Source organism: Rana temporaria, chromosome 9 (genome assembly GCF_905171775.1).
Source record: "Rana temporaria chromosome 9, aRanTem1.1, whole genome shotgun sequence".
In the NCBI taxonomy this organism is placed as follows: domain Eukaryota; kingdom Metazoa; phylum Chordata; class Amphibia; order Anura; family Ranidae; genus Rana; species Rana temporaria.
Genome location: NC_053497.1, coordinates 114634986 through 114660911, shown reverse-complemented (window position 1 = coordinate 114660911; position 25926 = coordinate 114634986). Strand labels below are relative to the sequence as shown.

Below are 25926 nucleotides of genomic sequence, written 5' to 3'. Positions count from 1 at the left end.
TTAGCCAATGCGTTGAAGTACTGCCATTTTGTGGGATCGGCAAGTATCAAGACCCTTTTCCCCCTAAGAAGAGAAGGATTCTGACCCAATACCTAAAGTCTGACCCAAGAATAGAGAGTATTGATTTTGGCCTGGCCAAAGAGTTTGTTGACTGTAATATGGTGCCCTCATACGCCAACCAAGAACAACTAAAGACCATTCCAAAAGCAAGTCTGTATTCCCAGGAAGAAAGAATGAACAGTTAAAAGAAAATCTACCATTCCCACTGTAAGCCATAATTAAGCTTCTAGACCAACTGCCAGGAAGAACCGGAGCAGTGAGCAAGGAGACTGAATCAGATCTAACCCCGGCCTTTTCGGAGGAGTGGGCACTTCTCCCCCAGTCCAGCAAGGACTGAGATTGACCCAGTCTCTAAACCCACTACTACAGAACAGCCTAGCAACCAGTCCAGATGCCCAACTACAGCTCACAATAGAAATTTTAGACAGTCTTGCAACAGCCGACCCTTTACTTCCAGAGAGCGAGAGCATTGCCCAAGCTCTCCGTAGACTTCCCCAAGAGGGATCAAAGAGTGAAATCCACAGCCCTGCCTGCATCTCTTCACAGAGAAAGAGCTCCTAGAAACCGGTAACCTTCAAGGTAAGCTGAAGACTGATGTGAATGAAGGAGCCAACCACGTTTTCCAGCATGACAGGGCAGGGCAAGCAACACTGTCGACACTAAATTACATGGAAGGCTCGCCCACCCCACTCACACCCCCAGGGGCTCAATCCATGCTAGACACTTCCAACCGAACCATAACATCTCACTCCTAGACCCCAGAACTTGGTCACCACCAAACCTGGTGGTTAAACCCAAGCCCATAAGTCATGATAAAAGCTCAAAACTCTGGTGAAACCTATCATCTTAAAATAAATTGTGGGTCCACACAATGTGTGGCCAACCCAAGCCAAGAGTTAGAATGAAAGTTCATAACTCTGGTGAAACCTATCCACCCAAGCTGGACTATCATCTTAAATAAATTTGTGGGTCTCGCAGACCAGCGTGCACTCGCAGACCAGCAGACCAGCGTGCACTCGCAGGCCAACAGACCAGCGTGCACTCGCAGGCCAACAGACCAGCGTGCACTCGCAGGCCAACAGACCAGCGTGCACTCGCAGGCCCACAGACCAGCGTGCACTCGCAGGCCCACAGACCAGCGTGCACTCGCAGGCCCACAGACCAGCGTGCACTCGCAGGCCCACAGACCAGCGTGCACTCGCAGACCCACAGACCAGCGTGCACTCGCAGACCCACAGACCAGCGTGCACTCGCAGACCCACAGACCAGCGTGCACTCGCAGACCCACAGACCAGCGTGCACTCGCAGACCCACAGACCAGCGTGCACTCGCAGACCAGCGTGCACTCGCAGACCAGCGTGCACTCGCAGACCAGCGTGCACTCACAGACCAGCGTGCACTCGCAGACCCCAGACCAGCGTGCACTCGCAGACCCACAGACCAGCGTGCACTCGCAGACCCACAGACCAGCGTGCACTCGCAGACCCACAGACCAGCGTGCACTCGCAGACCCACAGACCAGCGTGCACTCGCAGACCCACAGACCAGCGTGCACTCGCAGACCCACAGACCAGCGTGCACTCGCAGACCCACAGACCAGCGTGCACTCGCAGACCCACAGACCAGCGTGCACTGGCAGTAAAGAAACTAATGGACTTGTTGCCTGGAGAATTTGGCTTTAAAAAATGAGTCTGAAAACAAGCATTCTGTGATTGAGTGTCTGACCTGAGAAATATAAAATTCAAACAAAGTGTTGAGGCCAAAGCACCAGATAGCCAGAACAAACCTTCTCAAAATCAGGCTTCAGCAATGGCGGCCTCTGTACTTTCCTCATGTTTAAGGGCTCGACAAACCCCAGGCGTCAGGTCGCCAAGGCCAACAAAACACACTCCCACACACTGCTTGAGCTGCCACCAAATGCTTCACACCCCGTACACCTACCCCAAGTATCCCGGGCTCGGCTTGCTGATCTGCAGGCTTGAGACTGGCATAGGTGCACATCTGCTCTCCCCCTCCTCCCTGCTGCTGACCCAGAAATGACATGAGACATCACTTCCGGGCCCTTGTTGACAGTTCACCATTTTCCAAATGTGGCATGTCAAAGGGCTCACGGTCACTTAAAGCAGAAGTTCCATTTTTGGGTGGACCTCCGCTTAAAAGCTTGATACACAGAAAAGTTTCACTTAAAATGTCCCACAGATTACAGCATTTATAGGCTGAATTTGATACATACCTGTCCGTTTACTCTCAAAACTGCACAGTGTTGCCATATTTCAGCCTTGATGGTCATCTCGCCAGCTACAATATAAAGATAAGCTTTGGGATCACATAAACACATAAGCGGCAAAACTGAGGAATTTGGCATTTTCGTAACAAACAGATATTGACAAGTGAAACCGTGTGAAGTTAGCCAATGCTTTGAAGTACTGCCATTTTGTGGGATCGGCAAGTATCAAGACCCTTTTCCCCCTAAGAAGAGAAGGATTCTGACCCAATACCTAAAGTCTGACCCAAGAATAGAGAGTATTGATTTTGGCCTGGCCAAAGAGTTTGTTGACTGTAATATGGTGCCCTCATACGCCAACCAAGAACAACTAAAGACCATTCCAAAAGCAAGTCTGTATTCCCAGGAAGAAAGAATGAACAGTTATAAGAAAATCTACCATTCCCACTGTAAGCCATAATTAAGCTTCTAGACCAACTGCCAGCAAGAACCGGAGCAGTGAGCAAGGAGACTGAATCAGATCTAACCCCGGCCTTTTCGGAGGAGTGGGCACTTCTCCCCCAGTCCAGCAAGGACTGAGATTGACCCAGTCTCTAAACCCACTACTACAGAACAGCCTAGCAACCAGTCCAGATGCCCAACTACAGCTCACAATAGAAATTTTAGACAGTCTTGCAACAGCCGACCCTTTACTTCCAGAGAGCGAGAGCATTGCCCAAGCTCTCCGTAGACTTCCCCAAGAGGGATCAAAGAGTGAAATCCACAGCCCTGCCTGCATCTCTTCACAGAGAAAGAGCTCCTAGAAACCGGTAACCTTCAAGGTAAGCTGAAGACTGATGTGAATGAAGGAGCCAACCACGTTTTCCAGCATGACAGGGCAGGGCAAGCAACACTGTCGACACTAAATTACATGGAAGGCTCGCCCACCCCACTCACACCCCCAGGGGCTCAATCCATGCTAGACACTTCCAACCGAACCATAACATCTCACTCCTAGACCCCAGAACTTGGTCACCACCAAACCTGGTGGTTAAACCCAAGCCCATAAGTCATGATAAAAGCTCAAAACTCTGGTGAAACCTATCATCTTAAAATAAATTGTGGGTCCACACAATGTGTGGCCAACCCAAGCCAAGAGTTAGAATGAAAGTTCATAACTCTGGTGAAACCTATCCACCCAAGCTGGACTATCATCTTAAATAAATTTGTGGGTCTCGCAGACCAGCGTGCACTCGCAGACCCACAGACCAGCGTGCACTCGCAGGCCAACAGAGCAGCGTGCACTCGCAGGCCAACAGACCAGCGTGCACTCGCAGCCAACAGACCAGCGTGCACTCGCAGGCCAACAGACCAGCGTGCACTCGCAGGCCAACAGACCAGCGTGCACTCGCAGACCCACAGACCAGCGTGCACTCGCAGACCCACAGACCAGCGTGCACTCGCAGACCCACAGACCAGCGTGCACTCGCAGACCCACAGACCAGCGTGCACTCGCAGACCCACAGACCAGCGTGCACTCGCAGACCCACAGACCAGCGTGCACTCGCAGACCCACAGACCAGCGTGCACTCGCAGACCCACAGACCAGCGTGCACTCGCAGACCCACAGACCAGCGTGCACTCGCAGACCCACAGACCAGCGTGCACTCGCAGACCAGCGTGCACTCACAGACCAGCGTGCACTCGCAGACCCGCAGACCAGCGTGCACTCGCAGACCCACAGACCAGCGTGCACTCGCAGACCCACAGACCAGCGTGCACTCGCAGACCCACAGACCAGCGTGCACTCGCAGACCCACAGACCAGCGTGCACTCGCAGACCCACAGACCAGCGTGCACTCGCAGACCCACAGACCAGCGTGCACTGGCAGTAAAGAAACTAATGGACTTGTTGCCTGGAGAATTTGGCTTTAAAAAATTAGTCTGAAAACAAGCATTCTGTGATTGAGTGTCTGACCTGAGAAATATAAAATTCAAACAAAGTGTTGAGGCCAAAGCACCAGATAGCCAGAACAAACCTTCTCAAAATCAGGCTTCAGCAATGGCGGCCTCTGTACTTTCCTCATGTTTAAGGGCTCGACAAACCCCAGGCGTCAGGTCGCCAAGGCCAACAAAACACACTCCCACACACTGCTTGAGCTGCCACCAAATGCTTCACACCCCGTACACCTACCCCAAGTATCCCGGGCTCGGCTTGCTGATCTGCAGGCTTGAGACTGGCATAGGTGCACATCTGCTCTCCCCCTCCTCCCTGCTGCTGACCCAGAAATGACATGAGACATCACTTCCGGGCCCTTGTTGACAGTTCACCATTTTCCAAATGTGGCATGTCAAAGGGCTCACGGTCACTTAAAGCAGAAGTTCCATTTTTGGGTGGACCTCCGCTTAAAAGCTTGATACACAGAAAAGTTTCACTTAAAATGTCCCACAGATTACAGCATTTATAGGCTGAATTTGATACATACCTGTCCGTTTACTCTCAAAACTGCACAGTGTTGCCATATTTCAGCCTTGATGGTCATCTCGCCAGCTACAATATAAAGATAAGCTTTGGGATCACATAAACACATAAGCGGCAAAACTGAGGAATTTGGCATTTTCGTAACAAACAGATATTGACAAGTGAAACCGTGTGAAGTTAGCTAATGCTTTGAAGTACTGCCATTTTGTGGGATCGGCAAGTATCAAGACCCTTTTCCCCCTAAGAAGAGAAGGATTCTGACCCAATACCTAAAGTCTGACCCAAGAATAGAGAGTATTGATTTTGGCCTGGCCAAAGAGTTTGTTGACTGTAATATGGTGCCCTCATACGCCAACCAAGAACAACTAAAGACCATTCCAAAAGCAAGTCTGTATTCCCAGGAAGAAAGAATGAACAGTTATAAGAAAATCTACCATTCCCACTGTAAGCCATAATTAAGCTTCTAGACCAACTGCCAGGAAGAACCGGAGCAGTGAGCAAGGAGACTGAATCAGATCTAACCCCGGCCTTTTCGGAGGAGTGGGCACTTCTCCCCCAGTCCAGCAAGGACTGAGATTGACCCAGTCTCTAAACCCACTACTACAGAACAGCCTAGCAACCAGTCCAGATGCCCAACTACAGCTCACAATAGAAATTTTAGACAGTCTTGCAACAGCCGACCCTTTACTTCCAGAGAGCGAGAGCATTGCCCAAGCTCTCCGTAGACTTCCCCAAGAGGGATCAAAGAGTGAAATCCACAGCCCTGCCTGCATCTCTTCACAGAGAAAGAGCTCCTAGAAACCGGTAACCTTCAAGGTAAGCTGAAGACTGATGTGAATGAAGGAGCCAACCACGTTTTCCAGCATGACAGGGCAGGGCAAGCAACACTGTCGACACTAAATTACATGGAAGGCTCGCCCACCCCACTCACACCCCCAGGGGCTCAATCCATGCTAGACACTTCCAACCGAACCATAACATCTCACTCCTAGACCCCAGAACTTGGTCACCACCAAACCTGGTGGTTAAACCCAAGCCCATAAGTCATGATAAAAGCTCAAAACTCTGGTGAAACCTATCATCTTAAAATAAATTGTGGGTCCACACAATGTGTGGCCAACCCAAGCCAAGAGTTAGAATGAAAGTTCATAACTCTGGTGAAACCTATCCACCCAAGCTGGACTATCATCTTAAATAAATTTGTGGGTCTCGCAGACCAGCGTGCACTCGCAGACCCGCAGACCAGCGTGCACTCGCAGGCCAACAGACCAGCGTGCACTCGCAGGCCAACAGACCAGCGTGCACTCGCAGGCCAACAGACCAGCGTGCACTCGCAGGCCAACAGACCAGCGTGCACTCGCAGACCCACAGACCAGCGTGCACTCGCAGACCCACAGACCAGCGTGCACTCGCAGACCCACAGACCAGCGTGCACTCGCAGACCCACAGACCAGCGTGCACTCGCAGACCCACAGACCAGCGTGCACTCGCAGACCCACAGACCAGCGTGCACTCGCAGACCCACAGACCAGCGTGCACTCGCAGACCCACAGACCAGCGTGCACTCGCAGACCCACAGACCAGCGTGCACTCGCAGACCAGCGTGCACTCACAGACCAGCGTGCACTCGCAGACCCACAGACCAGCGTGCACTCGCAGACCCACAGACCAGCGTGCACTCGCAGACCCACAGACCAGCGTGCACTCGCAGACCCACAGACCAGCGTGCACTCACAGACCAGCGTGCACTCGCAGACCAGCGTGCACTCGCAGACCAGCGTGCACTCGCAGACCCACAGACCAGCGTGCACTCGCAGGCCCACAGACCAGCGTGCACTCGCAGACCCACAGACCAGCGTGCACTGGCAGTAAAGAAACTAATGGACTTGTTGCCTGGAGAATTTGGCTTTAAAAAATTAGTCTGAAAACAAGCATTCTGTGATTGAGTGTCTGACCTGAGAAATATAAAATTCAAACAAAGTGTTGAGGCCAAAGCACCAGATAGCCAGAACAAACCTTCTCAAAATCAGGCTTCAGCAATGGCGGCCTCTGTACTTTCCTCATGTTTAAGGGCTCGACAAACCCCAGGCGTCAGGTCGCCAAGGCCAACAAAACACACTCCCACACACTGCTTGAGCTGCCACCAAATGCTTCACACCCCGTACACCTACCCCAAGTATCCCGGGCTCGGCTTGCTGATCTGCAGGCTTGAGACTGGCATAGGTGCACATCTGCTCTCCCCCTCCTCCCTGCTGCTGACCCAGAAATGACATGAGACATCACTTCCGGGCCCTTGTTGACAGTTCACCATTTTCCAAATGTGGCATGTCAAAGGGCTCACGGTCACTTAAAGCAGAAGTTCCATTTTTGGGTGGACCTCCGCTTAAAAGCTTGATACACAGAAAAGTTTCACTTAAAATGTCCCACAGATTACAGCATTTATAGGCTGAATTTGATACATACCTGTCCGTTTACTCTCAAAACTGCACAGTGTTGCCATATTTCAGCCTTGATGGTCATCTCGCCAGCTACAATATAAAGATAAGCTTTGGGATCACATAAACACATAAGCGGCAAAACTGAGGAATTTGGCATTTTCGTAACAAACAGATATTGACAAGTGAAACCGTGTGAAGTTAGCTAATGCTTTGAAGTACTGCCATTTTGTGGGATCGGCAAGTATCAAGACCCTTTTCCCCCTAAGAAGAGAAGGATTCTGACCCAATACCTAAAGTCTGACCCAAGAATAGAGAGTATTGATTTTGGCCTGGCCAAAGAGTTTGTTGACTGTAATATGGTGCCCTCATACGCCAACCAAGAACAACTAAAGACCATTCCAAAAGCAAGTCTGTATTCCCAGGAAGAAAGAATGAACAGTTATAAGAAAATCTACCATTCCCACTGTAAGCCATAATTAAGCTTCTAGACCAACTGCCAGGAAGAACCGGAGCAGTGAGCAAGGAGACTGAATCAGATCTAACCCCGGCCTTTTCGGAGGAGTGGGCACTTCTCCCCCAGTCCAGCAAGGACTGAGATTGACCCAGTCTCTAAACCCACTACTACAGAACAGCCTAGCAACCAGTCCAGATGCCCAACTACAGCTCACAATAGAAATTTTAGACAGTCTTGCAACAGCCGACCCTTTACTTCCAGAGAGCGAGAGCATTGCCCAAGCTCTCCGTAGACTTCCCCAAGAGGGATCAAAGAGTGAAATCCACAGCCCTGCCTGCATCTCTTCACAGAGAAAGAGCTCCTAGAAACCGGTAACCTTCAAGGTAAGCTGAAGACTGATGTGAATGAAGGAGCCAACCACGTTTTCCAGCATGACAGGGCAGGGCAAGCAACACTGTCGACACTAAATTACATGGAAGGCTCGCCCACCCCACTCACACCCCCAGGGGCTCAATCCATGCTAGACACTTCCAACCGAACCATAACATCTCACTCCTAGACCCCAGAACTTGGTCACCACCAAACCTGGTGGTTAAACCCAAGCCCATAAGTCATGATAAAAGCTCAAAACTCTGGTGAAACCTATCATCTTAAAATAAATTGTGGGTCCACACAATGTGTGGCCAACCCAAGCCAAGAGTTAGAATGAAAGTTCATAACTCTGGTGAAACCTATCCACCCAAGCTGGACTATCATCTTAAATAAATTTGTGGGTCTCGCAGACCAGCGTGCACTCGCAGACCCGCAGACCAGCTTGCACTCGCAGGCCAACAGACCAGCGTGCACTCGCAGGCCAACAGACCAGCGTGCACTCGCAGGCCAACAGACCAGCGTGCACTCGCAGGCCAACAGACCAGCGTGCACTCGCAGGCCCAACAGACCAGCGTGCACTCGCAGACCCACAGACCAGCGTGCACTCGCAGACCCACAGACCAGCGTGCACTCGCAGACCCACAGACCAGCGTGCACTCGCAGACCCACAGACCAGCGTGCACTCGCAGACCAACAGACCAGCGTGCACTCGCAGACCCACAGACCAGCGTGCACTCGCAGACCCACAGACCAGCGTGCACTCGCAGACCAGCGTGCACTCACAGACCAGCGTGCACTCGCAGACCCACAGACCAGCGTGCACTCGCAGACCCACAGACCAGCGTGCACTCGCAGACCCACAGACCAGCGTGCACTGGCAGTAAAGAAACTAATGGACTTGTTGCCTGGAGAATTTGGCTTTAAAAAATTAGTCTGAAAACAAGCATTCTGTGATTGAGTGTCTGACCTGAGAAATATAAAATTCAAACAAAGTGTTGAGGCCAAAGCACCAGATAGCCAGAACAAACCTTCTTAAAATCAGGCTTCAGCAATGGCGGCCTCTGTACTTTCCTCATGTTTAAGGGCTCGACAAACCCCAGGCGTCAGGTCGCCAAGGCCAACAAAACACACTCCCACACACTGCTTGAGCTGCCACCAAATGCTTCACACCCCGTACACCTACCCCAAGTATCCCGGGCTCGGCTTGCTGATCTGCAGGCTTGAGACTGGCATAGGTGCACATCTGCTCTCCCCCTCCTCCCTGCTGCTGACCCAGAAATGACATGAGACATCACTTCCGGGCCCTTGTTGACAGTTCACCATTTTCCAAATGTGGCATGTCAAAGGGCTCACGGTCACTTAAAGCAGAAGTTCCATTTTTGGGTGGACCTCCGCTTAAAAGCTTGATACACAGAAAAGTTTCACTTAAAATGTCCCACAGATTACAGCATTTATAGGCTGAATTTGATACATACCTGTCCGTTTACTCTCAAAACTGCACAGTGTTGCCATATTTCAGCCTTGATGGTCATCTCGCCAGCTACAATATAAAGATAAGCTTTGGGATCACATAAACACATAAGCGGCAAAACTGAGGAATTTGGCATTTTCGTAACAAACAGATATTGACAAGTGAAACCGTGTGAAGTTAGCTAATGCTTTGAAGTACTGCCATTTTGTGGGATCGGCAAGTATCAAGACCCTTTTCCCCCTAAGAAGAGAAGGATTCTGACCCAATACCTAAAGTCTGACCCAAGAATAGAGCGTATTGATTTTGGCCTGGCCAAAGAGTTTGTTGACTGTAATATGGTGCCCTCATACGCCAACCAAGAACAACTAAAGACCATTCCAAAAGCAAGTCTGTATTCCCAGGAAGAAAGAATGAACAGTTATAAGAAAATCTACCATTCCCACTGTAAGCCATAATTAAGCTTCTAGACCAACTGCCAGGAAGAACCGGAGCAGTGAGCAAGGAGACTGAATCAGATCTAACCCCGGCCTTTTCGGAGGAGTGGGCACTTCTCCCCCAGTCCAGCAAGGACTGAGATTGACCCAGTCTCTAAACCCACTACTACAGAACAGCCTAGCAACCAGTCCAGATGCCCAACTACAGCTCACAATAGAAATTTTAGACAGTCTTGCAACAGCCGACCCTTTACTTCCAGAGAGCGAGAGCATTGCCCAAGCTCTCCGTAGACTTCCCCAAGAGGGATCAAAGAGTGAAATCCACAGCCCTGCCTGCATCTCTTCACAGAGAAAGAGCTCCTAGAAACCGGTAACCTTCAAGGTAAGCTGAAGACTGATGTGAATGAAGGAGCCAACCACGTTTTCCAGCATGACAGGGCAGGGCAAGCAACACTGTCGACACTAAATTACATGGAAGGCTCGCCCACCCCACTCACACCCCCAGGGGCTCAATCCATGCTAGACACTTCCAACCGAACCATAACATCTCACTCCTAGACCCCAGAACTTGGTCACCACCAAACCTGGTGGTTAAACCCAAGCCCATAAGTCATGATAAAAGCTCAAAACTCTGGTGAAACCTATCATCTTAAAATAAATTGTGGGTCCACACAATGTGTGGCCAACCCAAGCCAAGAGTTAGAATGAAAGTTCATAACTCTGGTGAAACCTATCCACCCAAGCTGGACTATCATCTTAAATAAATTTGTGGGTCTCGCAGACCAGCGTGCACTCGCAGACCCGCAGACCAGCTTGCACTCGCAGGCCAACAGACCAGCGTGCACTCGCAGGCCAACAGACCAGCGTGCACTCGCAGGCCAACAGACCAGCGTGCACTCGCAGGCCAACAGACCAGCGTGCACTCGCAGGCCAACAGACCAGCGTGCACTCGCAGGCCCACAGACCAGCGTGCACTCGCAGACCCACAGACCAGCGTGCACTCGCAGACCCACAGACCAGCGTGCACTCGCAGACCCACAGACCAGCGTGCACTCGCAGACCCACAGACCAGCGTGCACTCGCAGACCCACAGACCAGCGTGCACTCGCAGACCCACAGACCAGCGTGCACTCGCAGACCAACAGACCAGCGTGCACTCGCAGACCAGCGTGCACTCGCAGACCCACAGACCAGCGTGCACTCGCAGACCCACAGACCAGCGTGCACTCGCAGACCCACAGACCAGCGTGCACTCGCAGACCCACAGACCAGCGTGCACTCGCAGACCAGCGTGCACTCGCAGACCAGCGTGCACTCGCAGACCCACAGACCAGCGTGCACTCGCAGACCCACAGACCAGCGTGCACTCGCAGACCCACAGACCAGCGTGCACTGGCAGTAAAGAAACTAATGGACTTGTTGCCTGGAGAATTTGGCTTTAAAAAATTAGTCTGAAAACAAGCATTCTGTGATTGAGTGTCTGACCTGAGAAATATAAAATTCAAACAAAGTGTTGAGGCCAAAGCACCAGATAGCCAGAACAAACCTTCTCAAAATCAGGCTTCAGCAATGGCGGCCTCTGTACTTTCCTCATGTTTAAGGGCTCGACAAACCCCAGGCGTCAGGTCGCCAAGGCCAACAAAACACACTCCCACACACTGCTTGAGCTGCCACCAAATGCTTCACACCCCGTACACCTACCCCAAGTATCCCGGGCTCGGCTTGCTGATCTGCAGGCTTGAGACTGGCATAGGTGCACATCTGCTCTCCCCCTCCTCCCTGCTGCTGACCCAGAAATGACATGAGACATCACTTCCGGGCCCTTGTTGACAGTTCACCATTTTCCAAATGTGGCATGTCAAAGGGCTCACGGTCACTTAAAGCAGAAGTTCCATTTTTGGGTGGACCTCCGCTTAAAAGCTTGATACACAGAAAAGTTTCACTTAAAATGTCCCACAGATTACAGCATTTATAGGCTGAATTTGATACATACCTGTCCGTTTACTCTCAAAACTGCACAGTGTTGCCATATTTCAGCCTTGATGGTCATCTCGCCAGCTACAATATAAAGATAAGCTTTGGGATCACATAAACACATAAGCGGCAAAACTGAGGAATTTGGCATTTTCGTAACAAACAGATATTGACAAGTGAAACCGTGTGAAGTTAGCCAATGCGTTGAAGTACTGCCATTTTGTGGGATCGGCAAGTATCAAGACCCTTTTCCCCCTAAGAAGAGAAGGATTCTGACCCAATACCTAAAGTCTGACCCAAGAATAGAGAGTATTGATTTTGGCCTGGCCAAAGAGTTTGTTGACTGTAATATGGTGCCCTCATACGCCAACCAAGAACAACTAAAGACCATTCCAAAAGCAAGTCTGTATTCCCAGGAAGAAAGAATGAACAGTTATAAGAAAATCTACCATTCCCACTGTAAGCCATAATTAAGCTTCTAGACCAACTGCCAGGAAGAACCGGAGCAGTGAGCAAGGAGACTGAATCAGATCTAACCCCGGCCTTTTCGGAGGAGTGGGCACTTCTCCCCCAGTCCAGCAAGGACTGAGATTGACCCAGTCTCTAAACCCACTACTACAGAACAGCCTAGCAACCAGTCCAGATGCCCAACTACAGTTCACAATAGAAATTTTAGACAGTCTTGCAACAGCCGACCCTTTACTTCCAGAGAGCGAGAGCATTGCCCAAGCTCTCCGTAGACTTCCCCAAGAGGGATCAAAGAGTGAAATCCACAGCCCTGCCTGCATCTCTTCACAGAGAAAGAGCTCCTAGAAACCGGTAACCTTCAAGGTAAGCTGAAGACTGATGTGAATGAAGGAGCCAACCACGTTTTCCAGCATGACAGGGCAGGGCAAGCAACACTGTCGACACTAAATTACATGGAAGGCTCGCCCACCCCACTCACACCCCCAGGGGCTCAATCCATGCTAGACACTTCCAACCGAACCATAACATCTCACTCCTAGACCCCAGAACTTGGTCACCACCAAACCTGGTGGTTAAACCCAAGCCCATAAGTCATGATAAAAGCTCAAAACTCTGGTGAAACCTATCATCTTAAAATAAATTGTGGGTCCACACAATGTGTGGCCAACCCAAGCCAAGAGTTAGAATGAAAGTTCATAACTCTGGTGAAACCTATCCACCCAAGCTGGACTATCATCTTAAATAAATTTGTGGGTCTCGCAGACCAGCGTGCACTCGCAGACCCGCAGACCAGCTTGCACTCGCAGGCCAACAGACCAGCGTGCACTCGCAGGCCAACAGACCAGCGTGCACTCGCAGGCCAACAGACCAGCGTGCACTCGCAGGCCAACAGACCAGCGTGCACTCGCAGACCCACAGACCAGCGTGCACTCGCAGACCCACAGACCAGCGTGCACTCGCAGACCCACAGACCAGCGTGCACTCGCAGACCCACAGACCAGCGTGCACTTGCAGACCCACAGACCAGCGTGCACTCGCAGACCCACAGACCAGCGTGCACTCGCAGACCCACAGACCAGCGTGCACTCGCAGACCAGCGTGCACTCGCAGACCAGCGTGCACTCGCAGACCCACAGACCAGCGTGCACTCGCAGACCCACAGACCAGCGTGCACTCGCAGACCCACAGACCAGCGTGCACTCGCAGACCCACAGACCAGCGTGCACTCGCAGACCCACAGACCAGCGTGCACCCACAGACCAGCGTGCACTCGCAGACCAGCGTGCACTCACAGACCAGCGTGCACTCACAGACCAGCGTGCACTCACAGACCAGCGTGCACTCGCAGACCCACAGACCAGCGTGCACTCGCAGACCCACAGACCAGCGTGCACTCGCAGACCCACAGACCAGCGTGCACTCGCAGACCCACAGACCAGCGTGCACTCGCAGACCCACAGACCAGCGTGCACTCGCAGACCCACAGACCAGCGTGCACTCGCAGACCCACAGACCAGCGTGCACTGGCAGTAAAGAAACTAATGGACTTGTTGCCTGGAGAATTTGGCTTTAAAAAATTAGTCTGAAAACAAGCATTCTGTGATTGAGTGTCTGACCTGAGAAATATAAAATTCAAACAAAGTGTTGAGGCCAAAGCACCAGATAGCCAGAACAAACCTTCTTAAAATCAGGCTTCAGCAATGGCGGCCTCTGTACTTTCCTCATGTTTAAGGGCTCGACAAACCCCAGGCGTCAGGTCGCCAAGGCCAACAAAACACACTCCCACACACTGCTTGAGCTGCCACCAAATGCTTCACACCCCGTACACCTACCCCAAGTATCCCGGGCTCGGCTTGCTGATCTGCAGGCTTGAGACTGGCATAGGTGCACATCTGCTCTCCCCCTCCTCCCTGCTGCTGACCCAGAAATGACATGAGACATCACTTCCGGGCCCTTGTTGACAGTTCACCATTTTCCAAATGTGGCATGTCAAAGGGCTCACGGTCACTTAAAGCAGAAGTTCCATTTTTGGGTGGACCTCCGCTTAAAAGCTTGATACACAGAAAAGTTTCACTTAAAATGTCCCACAGATTACAGCATTTATAGGCTGAATTTGATACATACCTGTCCGTTTACTCTCAAAACTGCACAGTGTTGCCATATTTCAGCCTTGATGGTCATCTCGCCAGCTACAATATAAAGATAAGCTTTGGGATCACATAAACACATAAGCGGCAAAACTGAGGAATTTGGCATTTTCGTAACAAACAGATATTGACAAGTGAAACCGTGTGAAGTTAGCTAATGCTTTGAAGTACTGCCATTTTGTGGGATCGGCAAGTATCAAGACCCTTTTCCCCCTAAGAAGAGAAGGATTCTGACCCAATACCTAAAGTCTGACCCAAGAATAGAGCGTATTGATTTTGGCCTGGCCAAAGAGTTTGTTGACTGTAATATGGTGCCCTCATACGCCAACCAAGAACAACTAAAGACCATTCCAAAAGCAAGTCTGTATTCCCAGGAAGAAAGAATGAACAGTTATAAGAAAATCTACCATTCCCACTGTAAGCCATAATTAAGCTTCTAGACCAACTGCCAGGAAGAACCGGAGCAGTGAGCAAGGAGACTGAATCAGATCTAACCCCGGCCTTTTCGGAGGAGTGGGCACTTCTCCCCCAGTCCAGCAAGGACTGAGATTGACCCAGTCTCTAAACCCACTACTACAGAACAGCCTAGCAACCAGTCCAGATGCCCAACTACAGCTCACAATAGAAATTTTAGACAGTCTTGCAACAGCCGACCCTTTACTTCCAGAGAGCGAGAGCATTGCCCAAGCTCTCCGTAGACTTCCCCAAGAGGGATCAAAGAGTGAAATCCACAGCCCTGCCTGCATCTCTTCACAGAGAAAGAGCTCCTAGAAACCGGTAACCTTCAAGGTAAGCTGAAGACTGATGTGAATGAAGGAGCCAACCACGTTTTCCAGCATGACAGGGCAGGGCAAGCAACACTGTCGACACTAAATTACATGGAAGGCTCGCCCACCCCACTCACACCCCCAGGGGCTCAATCCATGCTAGACACTTCCAACCGAACCATAACATCTCACTCCTAGACCCCAGAACTTGGTCACCACCAAACCTGGTGGTTAAACCCAAGCCCATAAGTCATGATAAAAGCTCAAAACTCTGGTGAAACCTATCATCTTAAAATGTGTGGCCAACCCAAGCCAAGAGTTAGAATGAAAGTTCATAACTCTGGTGAAACCTATCCACCCAAGCTGGACTATCATCTTAAATAAATTTGTGGGTCTCGCAGACCAGCGTGCACTCGCAGACCCGCAGACCAGCTTGCACTCGCAGGCCAACAGACCAGCGTGCACTCGCAGGCCAACAGACCAGCGTGCACTCGCAGGCCAACAGACCAGCGTGCACTCGCAGGCCAACAGACCAGCGTGCACTCGCAGTCCAACAGACCAGCGTGCACTCGCAGGCCAACAGACCAGCGTGCACTCGCAGGCCAACAGACCAGCGTGCACTCGCAGGCCAACAGACCAGCGTGCACTCGCAGGCCAACAGACCAGCGTGCACTCGCAGACCCACAGACCAGCGTGCACTCGCAGACCCACAGACCAGCGTGCACTCGCAGACCCACAGACCAGCGTGCACTCGCAGACCCACAGACCAGCGTGCACTCGCAGACCCACAGACCAGCGTGCACTCGCAGACCAGCGTGCACTCACAGACCAGCGTGCACTCGCAGACCCACAGACCAGCGTGCACTCGCAGACCCACAGACCAGCGTGCACTCGCAGACCCACAGACCAGCGTGCACTCGCAGACCCACAGACCAGCGTGCACTCGCAGACCCACAGACCAGCGTGCACTCGCAGACCAGCGTGCACTCGCAGACCAGCGTGCACTCGCAGACCCACAGACCAGCGTGCACTCGCAGACCCACAGACCAGCGTGCACTCGCAGACCCACAGACCAGCGTGCACTGGCAGTAAAGAAACTAATGGACTTGTTGCCTGGAGAATTTGGCTTTAAAAAATTAGTCTGAAAACAAGCATTCTGTGATTGAGTGTCTGACCTGAGAAATATAAAATTCAAACAAAGTGTTGAGGCCAAAGCACCAGATAGCCAGAACAAACCTTCTCAAAATCAGGCTTCAGCAATGGCGGCCTCTGTACTTTCCTCATGTTTAAGGGCTCGACAAACCCCAGGCGTCAGGTCGCCAAGGCCAACAAAACACACTCCCACACACTGCTTGAGCTGCCACCAAATGCTTCACACCCCGTACACCTACCCCAAGTATCCCGGGCTCGGCTTGCTGATCTGCAGGCTTGAGACTGGCATAGGTGCACATCTGCTCTCCCCCTCCTCCCTGCTGCTGACCCAGAAATGACATGAGACATCACTTCCGGGCCCTTGTTGACAGTTCACCATTTTCCAAATGTGGCATGTCAAAGGGCTCACGGTCACTTAAAGCAGAAGTTCCATTTTTGGGTGGACCTCCGCTTAAAAGCTTGATACACAGAAAAGTTTCACTTAAAATGTCCCACAGATTACAGCATTTATAGGCTGAATTTGATACATACCTGTCCGTTTACTCTCAAAACTGCACAGTGTTGCCATATTTCAGCCTTGATGGTCATCTCGCCAGCTACAATATAAAGATAAGCTTTGGGATCACATAAACACATAAGCGGCAAAACTGAGGAATTTGGCATTTTCGTAACAAACAGATATTGACAAGTGAAACCGTGTGAAGTTAGCTAATGCTTTGAAGTACTGCCATTTTGTGGGATCGGCAAGTATCAAGACCCTTTTCCCCCTAAGAAGAGAAGGATTCTGACCCAATACCTAAAGTCTGACCCAAGAATAGAGCGTATTGATTTTGGCCTGGCCAAAGAGTTTGTTGACTGTAATATGGTGCCCTCATACGCCAACCAAGAACAACTAAAGACCATTCCAAAAGCAAGTCTGTATTCCCAGGAAGAAAGAATGAACAGTTATAAGAAAATCTACCATTCCCACTGTAAGCCATAATTAAGCTTCTAGACCAACTGCCAGGAAGAACCGGAGCAGTGAGCAAGGAGACTGAATCAGATCTAACCCCGGCCTTTTCGGAGGAGTGGGCACTTCTCCCCCAGTCCAGCAAGGACTGAGATTGACCCAGTCTCTAAACCCACTACTACAGAACAGCCTAGCAACCAGTCCAGATGCCCAACTACAGCTCACAATAGAAATTTTAGACAGTCTTGCAACAGCCGACCCTTTACTTCCAGAGAGCGAGAGCATTGCCCAAGCTCTCCGTAGACTTCCCCAAGAGGGATCAAAGAGTGAAATCCACAGCCCTGCCTGCATCTCTTCACAGAGAAAGAGCTCCTAGAAACCGGTAACCTTCAAGGTAAGCTGAAGACTGATGTGAATGAAGGAGCCAACCACGTTTTCCAGCATGACAGGGCAGGGCAAGCAACACTGTCGACACTAAATTACATGGAAGGCTCGCCCACCCCACTCACACCCCCAGGGGCTCAATCCATGCTAGACACTTCCAACCGAACCATAACATCTCACTCCTAGACCCCAGAACTTGGTCACCACCAAACCTGGTGGTTAAACCCAAGCCCATAAGTCATGATAAAAGCTCAAAACTCTGGTGAAACCTATCATCTTAAATAATTTTTTTTGGGTCCACACAATGTGTGGCCAACCCAAGCCAAGAGTTAGAATGAAAGTTCATAACTCTGGTGAAACCTATCCACCCAAGCTGGACTATCATCTTAAATAAATTTGTGGGTCTCGCAGACCAGCGTGCACTCGCAGACCCGCAGACCAGCGTGCACTCGCAGGCCAACAGACCAGCGTGCACTCGCAGGCCAACAGACCAGCGTGCACTCGCAGGCCCACAGACCAGCGTGCACTCGCAGGCCAACAGACCAGCGTGCACTCGCAGGCCAACAGACCAGCGTGCACTCGCAGGCCAACAGACCAGCGTGCACTCGCAGGCCAACAGACCAGCGTGCACTCGCAGGCCAACAGACCAGCGTGCACTCGCAGGCCAACAGACCAGCGTGCACTCGCAGACCCACAGACCAGCGTGCACTCGCAGACCCACAGACCAGCGTGCACTCGCAGACCCACAGACCAGCGTGCACTCGCAGACCCACAGACCAGCGTGCACTCGCAGACCCACAGACCAGCGTGCACTCGCAGACCAGCGTGCACTCACAGACCAGCGTGCACTCGCAGACCCACAGACCAGCGTGCACTCGCAGACCCACAGACCAGCGTGCACTCGCAGACCCACAGACCAGCGTGCACTCGCAGACCCACAGACCAGCGTGCACTCGCAGACCCACAGACCAGCGTGCACTCGCAGACCAGCGTGCACTCGCAGACCAGCGTGCACTCGCAGACCCACAGACCAGCGTGCACTCGCAGACCCACAGACCAGCGTGCACTCGCAGACCCACAGACCAGCGTGCACTGGCAGTAAAGAAACTAATGGACTTGTTGCCTGGAGAATTTGGCTTTAAAAAATTAGTCTGAAAACAAGCATTCTGTGATTGAGTGTCTGACCTGAGAAATATAAAATTCAAACAAAGTGTTGAGGCCAAAGCACCAGATAGCCAGAACAAACCTTCTCAAAATCAGGCTTCAGCAATGGCGGCCTCTGTACTTTCCTCATGTTTAAGGGCTCGACAAACCCCAGGCGTCAGGTCGCCAAGGCCAACAAAACACACTCCCACACACTGCTTGAGCTGCCACCAAATGCTTCACACCCCGTACACCTACCCCAAGTATCCCGGGCTCGGCTTGCTGATCTGCAGGCTTGAGACTGGCATAGGTGCACATCTGCTCTCCCCCTCCTCCCTGCTGCTGACCCAGAAATGACATGAGACATCACTTCCGGGCCCTTGTTGACAGTTCACCATTTTCCAAATGTGGCATGTCAAAGGGCTCACGGTCACTTAAAGCAGAAGTTCCATTTTTGGGTGGACCTCCGCTTAAAAGCTTGATACACAGAAAAGTTTCACTTAAAATGTCCCACAGATTACAGCATTTATAGGCTGAATTTGATACATACCTGTCCGTTTACTCTCAAAACTGCACAGTGTTGCCATATTTCAGCCTTGATGGTCATCTCGCCAGCTACAATATAAAGATAAGCTTTGGGATCACATAAACACATAAGCGGCAAAACTGAGGAATTTGGCATTTTCGTAACAAACAGATATTGACAAGTGAAACCGTGTGAAGTTAGCCAATGCGTTGAAGTACTGCCATTTTGTGGGATCGGCAAGTATCAAGACCCTTTTCCCCCTAAGAAGAGAAGGATTCTGACCCAATACCTAAAGTCTGACCCAAGAATAGAGAGTATTGATTTTGGCCTGGCCAAAGAGTTTGTTGACTGTAATATGGTGCCCTCATACGCCAACCAAGAACAACTAAAGACCATTCCAAAAGCAAGTCTGTATTCCCAGGAAGAAAGAATGAACAGTTATAAGAAAATCTACCATTCCCACTGTAAGCCATAATTAAGCTTCTAGACCAACTGCCAGGAAGAACCGGAGCAGTGAGCAAGGAGACTGAATCAGATCTAACCCCGGCCTTTTCGGAGGAGTGGGCACTTCTCCCCCAGTCCAGCAAGGACTGAGATTGACCCAGTCTCTAAACCCACTACTACAGAACAGCCTAGCAACCAGTCCAGATGCCCAACTACAGTTCACAATAGAAATTTTAGACAGTCTTGCAACAGCCGACCCTTTACTTCCAGAGAGCGAGAGCATTGCCCAAGCTCTCCGTAGACTTCCCCAAGAGGGATCAAAGAGTGAAATCCACAGCCCTGCCTGCATCTCTTCACAGAGAAAGAGCTCCTAGAAACCGGTAACCTTCAAGGTAAGCTGAAGACTGATGTGAATGAAGGAGCCAACCACGTTTTCCAGCATGACAGGGCAGGGCAAGCAACACTGTCGACACTAAATTACATGGAAGGCTCGCCCACCCCACTCACACCCCCAGGGGCTCAATCCATGCTAGACACTTCCAACCGAACCATAACATCTCACTCCTAGACCCCAGAACTTGGTCACCACCAAACCTGGTGGTTAAACCCAAGCCCATAAGTCATGATAAAAGCTCAAAACTCTGGTGAAACCTATCATCTTAAAATAAATTGTGGGTCCACACAATGTGTGGCCAACCCAAGCCAAGAGTTAGAATGAAAGTTCATAACTCTGGTGAAACCTATCCACCCAAGCTGGACTATCATCTTAAATAAATTTGTGGGTCTCGCAGACCAGCGTGCACTCGCAGACCCGCAGACCAGCTTGCACTCGCAGGCCAACAGACCAGCGTGCACTCGCAGGCCAACAGACCAGCGTGCACTCGCAGGCCAACAGACCAGCGTGCACTCGCAGACCCACAGACCAGCGTGCACTCGCAGACCCACAGACCAGCGTGCACTCGCAGACCCACAGACCAGCGTGCACTCGCAGACCCACAGACCAGCGTGCACTCGCAGACCCACAGACCAGCGTGCACTCGCAGACCCACAGACCAGCGTGCACTCGCAGACCCACAGACCAGCATGCACTCGCAGACCAGCGTGCACTCACAGACCAGCGTGCACTCGCAGACCCACAGACCAGCGTGCACTCGCAGACCCACAGACCAGCGTGCACTCGCAGACCCACAGACCAGCGTGCACTCGCAGACCCACAGACCAGCGTGCACCCACAGACCAGCGTGCACTCGCAGACCAGCGTGCACTCGCAGACCAGCGTGCACTCACAGACCAGCGTGCACTCACAGACCAGCGTGCACTCACAGACCAGCGTGCACTCGCAGACCCACAGACCAGCGTGCACTCGCAGACCCACAGACCAGCGTGCACTCGCAGACCCACAGACCAGCGTGCACTCGCAGACCCACAGACCAGCGTGCACTCGCAGACCCACAGACCAGCGTGCACTCGCAGACCCACAGACCAGCGTGCACTGGCAGTAAAGAAACTAATGGACTTGTTGCCTGGAGAATTTGGCTTTAAAAAATTAGTCTGAAAACAAGCATTCTGTGATTGAGTGTCTGACCTGAGAAATATAAAATTCAAACAAAGTGTTGAGGCCAAAGCACCAGATAGCCAGAACAAACCTTCTCAAAATCAGGCTTCAGCAATGGCGGCCTCTGTACTTTCCTCATGTTTAAGGGCTCGACAAACCCCAGGCGTCAGGTCGCCAAGGCCAACAAAACACACTCCCACACACTGCTTGAGCTGCCACCAAATGCTTCACACCCCGTACACCTACCCCAAGTATCCCGGGCTCGGCTTGCTGATCTGCAGGCTTGAGACTGGCATAGGTGCACATCTGCTCTCCCCCTCCTCCCTGCTGCTGACCCAGAAATGACATGAGACATCACTTCCGGGCCCTTGTTGACAGTTCACCATTTTCCAAATGTGGCATGTCAAAGGGCTCACGGTCACTTAAAGCAGAAGTTCCATTTTTGGGTGGACCTCCGCTTAAAAGCTTGATACACAGAAAAGTTTCACTTAAAATGTCCCACAGATTACAGCATTTATAGGCTGAATTTGATACATACCTGTCCGTTTACTCTCAAAACTGCACAGTGTTGCCATATTTCAGCCTTGATGGTCATCTCGCCAGCTACAATATAAAGATAAGCTTTGGGATCACATAAACACATAAGCGGCAAAACTGAGGAATTTGGCATTTTCGTAACAAACAGATATTGACAAGTGAAACCGTGTGAAGTTAGCCAATGCGTTGAAGTACTGCCATTTTGTGGGATCGGCAAGTATCAAGACCCTTTTCCCCCTAAGAAGAGAAGGATTCTGACCCAATACCTAAAGTCTGACCCAAGAATAGAGAGTATTGATTTTGGCCTGGCCAAAGAGTTTGTTGACTGTAATATGGTGCCCTCATACGCCAACCAAGAACAACTAAAGACCATTCCAAAAGCAAGTCTGTATTCCCAGGAAGAAAGAATGAACAGTTATAAGAAAATCTACCATTCCCACTGTAAGCCATAATTAAGCTTCTAGACCAACTGCCAGGAAGAACCGGAGCAGTGAGCAAGGAGACTGAATCAGATCTAACCCCGGCCTTTTCGGAGGAGTGGGCACTTCTCCCCCAGTCCAGCAAGGACTGAGATTGACCCAGTCTCTAAACCCACTACTACAGAACAGCCTAGCAACCAGTCCAGATGCCCAACTACAGTTCACAATAGAAATTTTAGACAGTCTTGCAACAGCCGACCCTTTACTTCCAGAGAGCGAGAGCATTGCCCAAGCTCTCCGTAGACTTCCCCAAGAGGGATCAAAGAGTGAAATCCACAGCCCTGCCTGCATCTCTTCACAGAGAAAGAGCTCCTAGAAACCGGTAACCTTCAAGGTAAGCTGAAGACTGATGTGAATGAAGGAGCCAACCACGTTTTCCAGCATGACAGGGCAGGGCAAGCAACACTGTCGACACTAAATTACATGGAAGGCTCGCCCACCCCACTCACACCCCCAGGGGCTCAATCCATGCTAGACACTTCCAACCGAACCATAACATCTCACTCCTAGACCCCAGAACTTGGTCACCACCAAACCTGGTGGTTAAACCCAAGCCCATAAGTCATGATAAAAGCTCAAAACTCTGGTGAAACCTATCATCTTAAAATAAATTGTGGGTCCACACAATGTGTGGCCAACCCAAGCCAAGAGTTAGAATGAAAGTTCATAACTCTGGTGAAACCTATCCACCCAAGCTGGACTATCATCTTAAATAAATTTGTGGGTCTCGCAGACCAGCGTGCACTCGCAGACCCGCAGACCAGCTTGCACTCGCAGGCCAACAGACCAGCGTGCACTCGCAGGCCAACAGACCAGCGTGCACTCGCAGACCCACAGACCAGCGTGCACTCGCAGACCCACAGACCAGCGTGCACTCGCAGACCCACAGACCAGCGTGCACTCGCAGACCCACAGACCAGCGTGCACTCGCAGACCCACAGACCAGCGTGCACTCGCAGACCCACAGACCAGCGTGCACTCGCAGACCCACAGACCAGCGTGCACTCGCAGACCCACAGACCAGCGTGCACTCGCAGACCAGCGTGCACTCACAGACGAGCGTGCACTCGCAGACCCACAGACCAGCGTGCACTCGCAGACCCACAGACCAGCGTGCACTCGCAGACCCACAGACCAGCGTGCACTCGCAGACCCACAGACCAGCGTGCACTCACAGACCAGCGTGCACTCGCAGACCAGCGTGCACTCACAGACCAGCGTGCACTCGCAGACCCACAGACCAGCGTGCACTCGCAGACCCACAGACCAGCGTGCACTCGCAGACCCACAGACCAGCGTGCACTCGCAGACCCACAGACCAGCGTGCACTCGCAGACCCACAGACCAGCGTGCACTCGCAGACCCACAGACCAGCGTGCACTGGCAGTAAAGAAACTAATGGACTTGTTGCCTGGAGAATTTGGCTTTAAAAAATTAGTCTGAAAACAAGCATTCTGTGATTGAGTGTCTGACCTGAGAAATATAAAATTCAAACAAAGTGTTGAGGCCAAAGCACCAGATAGCCAGAACAAACCTTCTTAAAATCAGGCTTCAGCAATGGCGGCCTCTGTACTTTCCTCATGTTTAAGGGCTCGACAAACCCCAGGCGTCAGGTCGCCAAGGCCAACAAAACACACTCCCACACACTGCTTGAGCTGCCACCAAATGCTTCACACCCCGTACACCTACCCCAAGTATCCCGGGCTCGGCTTGCTGATCTGCAGGCTTGAGACTGGCATAGGTGCACATCTGCTCTCCCCCTCCTCCCTGCTGCTGACCCAGAAATGACATGAGACATCACTTCCGGGCCCTTGTTGACAGTTCACCATTTTCCAAATGTGGCATGTCAAAGGGCTCACGGTCACTTAAAGCAGAAGTTCCATTTTTGGGTGGACCTCCGCTTAAAAGCTTGATACACAGAAAAGTTTCACTTAAAATGTCCCACAGATTACAGCATTTATAGGCTGAATTTGATACATACCTGTCCGTTTACTCTCAAAACTGCACAGTGTTGCCATATTTCAGCCTTGATGGTCATCTCGCCAGCTACAATATAAAGATAAGCTTTGGGATCACATAAACACATAAGCGGCAAAACTGAGGAATTTGGCATTTTCGTAACAAACAGATATTGACAAGTGAAACCGTGTGAAGTTAGCTAATGCTTTGAAGTACTGCCATTTTGTGGGATCGGCAAGTATCAAGACCCTTTTCCCCCTAAGAAGAGAAGGATTCTGACCCAATACCTAAAGTCTGACCCAAGAATAGAGCGTATTGATTTTGGCCTGGCCAAAGAGTTTGTTGACTGTAATATGGTGCCCTCATACGCCAACCAAGAACAACTAAAGACCATTCCAAAAGCAAGTCTGTATTCCCAGGAAGAAAGAATGAACAGTTATAAGAAAATCTACCATTCCCACTGTAAGCCATAATTAAGCTTCTAGACCAACTGCCAGGAAGAACCGGAGCAGTGAGCAAGGAGACTGAATCAGATCTAACCCCGGCCTTTTCGGAGGAGTGGGCACTTCTCCCCCAGTCCAGCAAGGACTGAGATTGACCCAGTCTCTAAACCCACTACTACAGAACAGCCTAGCAACCAGTCCAGATGCCCAACTACAGCTCACAATAGAAATTTTAGACAGTCTTGCAACAGCCGACCCTTTACTTCCAGAGAGCGAGAGCATTGCCCAAGCTCTCCGTAGACTTCCCCAAGAGGGATCAAAGAGTGAAATCCACAGCCCTGCCTGCATCTCTTCACAGAGAAAGAGCTCCTAGAAACCGGTAACCTTCAAGGTAAGCTGAAGACTGATGTGAATGAAGGAGCCAACCACGTTTTCCAGCATGACAGGGCAGGGCAAGCAACACTGTCGACACTAAATTACATGGAAGGCTCGCCCACCCCACTCACACCCCCAGGGGCTCAATCCATGCTAGACACTTCCAACCGAACCATAACATCTCACTCCTAGACCCCAGAACTTGGTCACCACCAAACCTGGTGGTTAAACCCAAGCCCATAAGTCATGATAAAAGCTCAAAACTCTGGTGAAACCTATCATCTTAAATTAATTTGTGGGTCCACACAATGTGTGGCCAACCCAAGCCAAGAGTTAGAATGAAAGCTCATAACTCTGGTGAAACCTATCCACCCAAGCTGGACTATCATCTTAAATTAATTTGTGGGTCCACACAATGAGTGGCTAACCCAAGCCAAGAGTTAGAATGAAAGCTCATAACCCTGGTGAAACCTATCATCTTAAAATAATTTGTGGGTCCACACAATGTGTGGCTAACCCAAGCCAAGAGTTAGAATAAAAGCTCAAAACTCTGGTGAAACGTAGCAAACCAAACTGGACTATCATCCTAATATGTTTTCTTGGTACCCACCATCCACTAATGCTGCCGGACAAGAGAAGGGATTCCATCATGCTTGAAATGTTCTGCCTTCAACTTGCTTGAAGTGGTCAAGGCTTCCATTAATGGAAAA

At 50.9% G+C, this 25926-nt stretch overlaps 1 long non-coding RNA gene across 1 annotated transcript; it reads right to left on the bottom strand.

The window, feature by feature from the left end:
- Positions 1 to 1700: 1700 nt before the first annotated feature.
- LOC120913881 lies at positions 1701 to 25543 on the bottom strand. The gene is made up of 10 exons (XR_005743584.1): positions 24421 to 25543; positions 21962 to 22026; positions 19449 to 19513; positions 16954 to 17018; positions 14481 to 14545; positions 11908 to 11972; positions 9485 to 9549; positions 7209 to 7273; positions 4750 to 4814; positions 1701 to 2358 (listed from the first exon to the last, which is right to left on the bottom strand). It is a non-coding gene; the product is annotated as an uncharacterized LOC120913881 (long non-coding RNA).
- Positions 25544 to 25926: the final 383 nt, after the last annotated feature.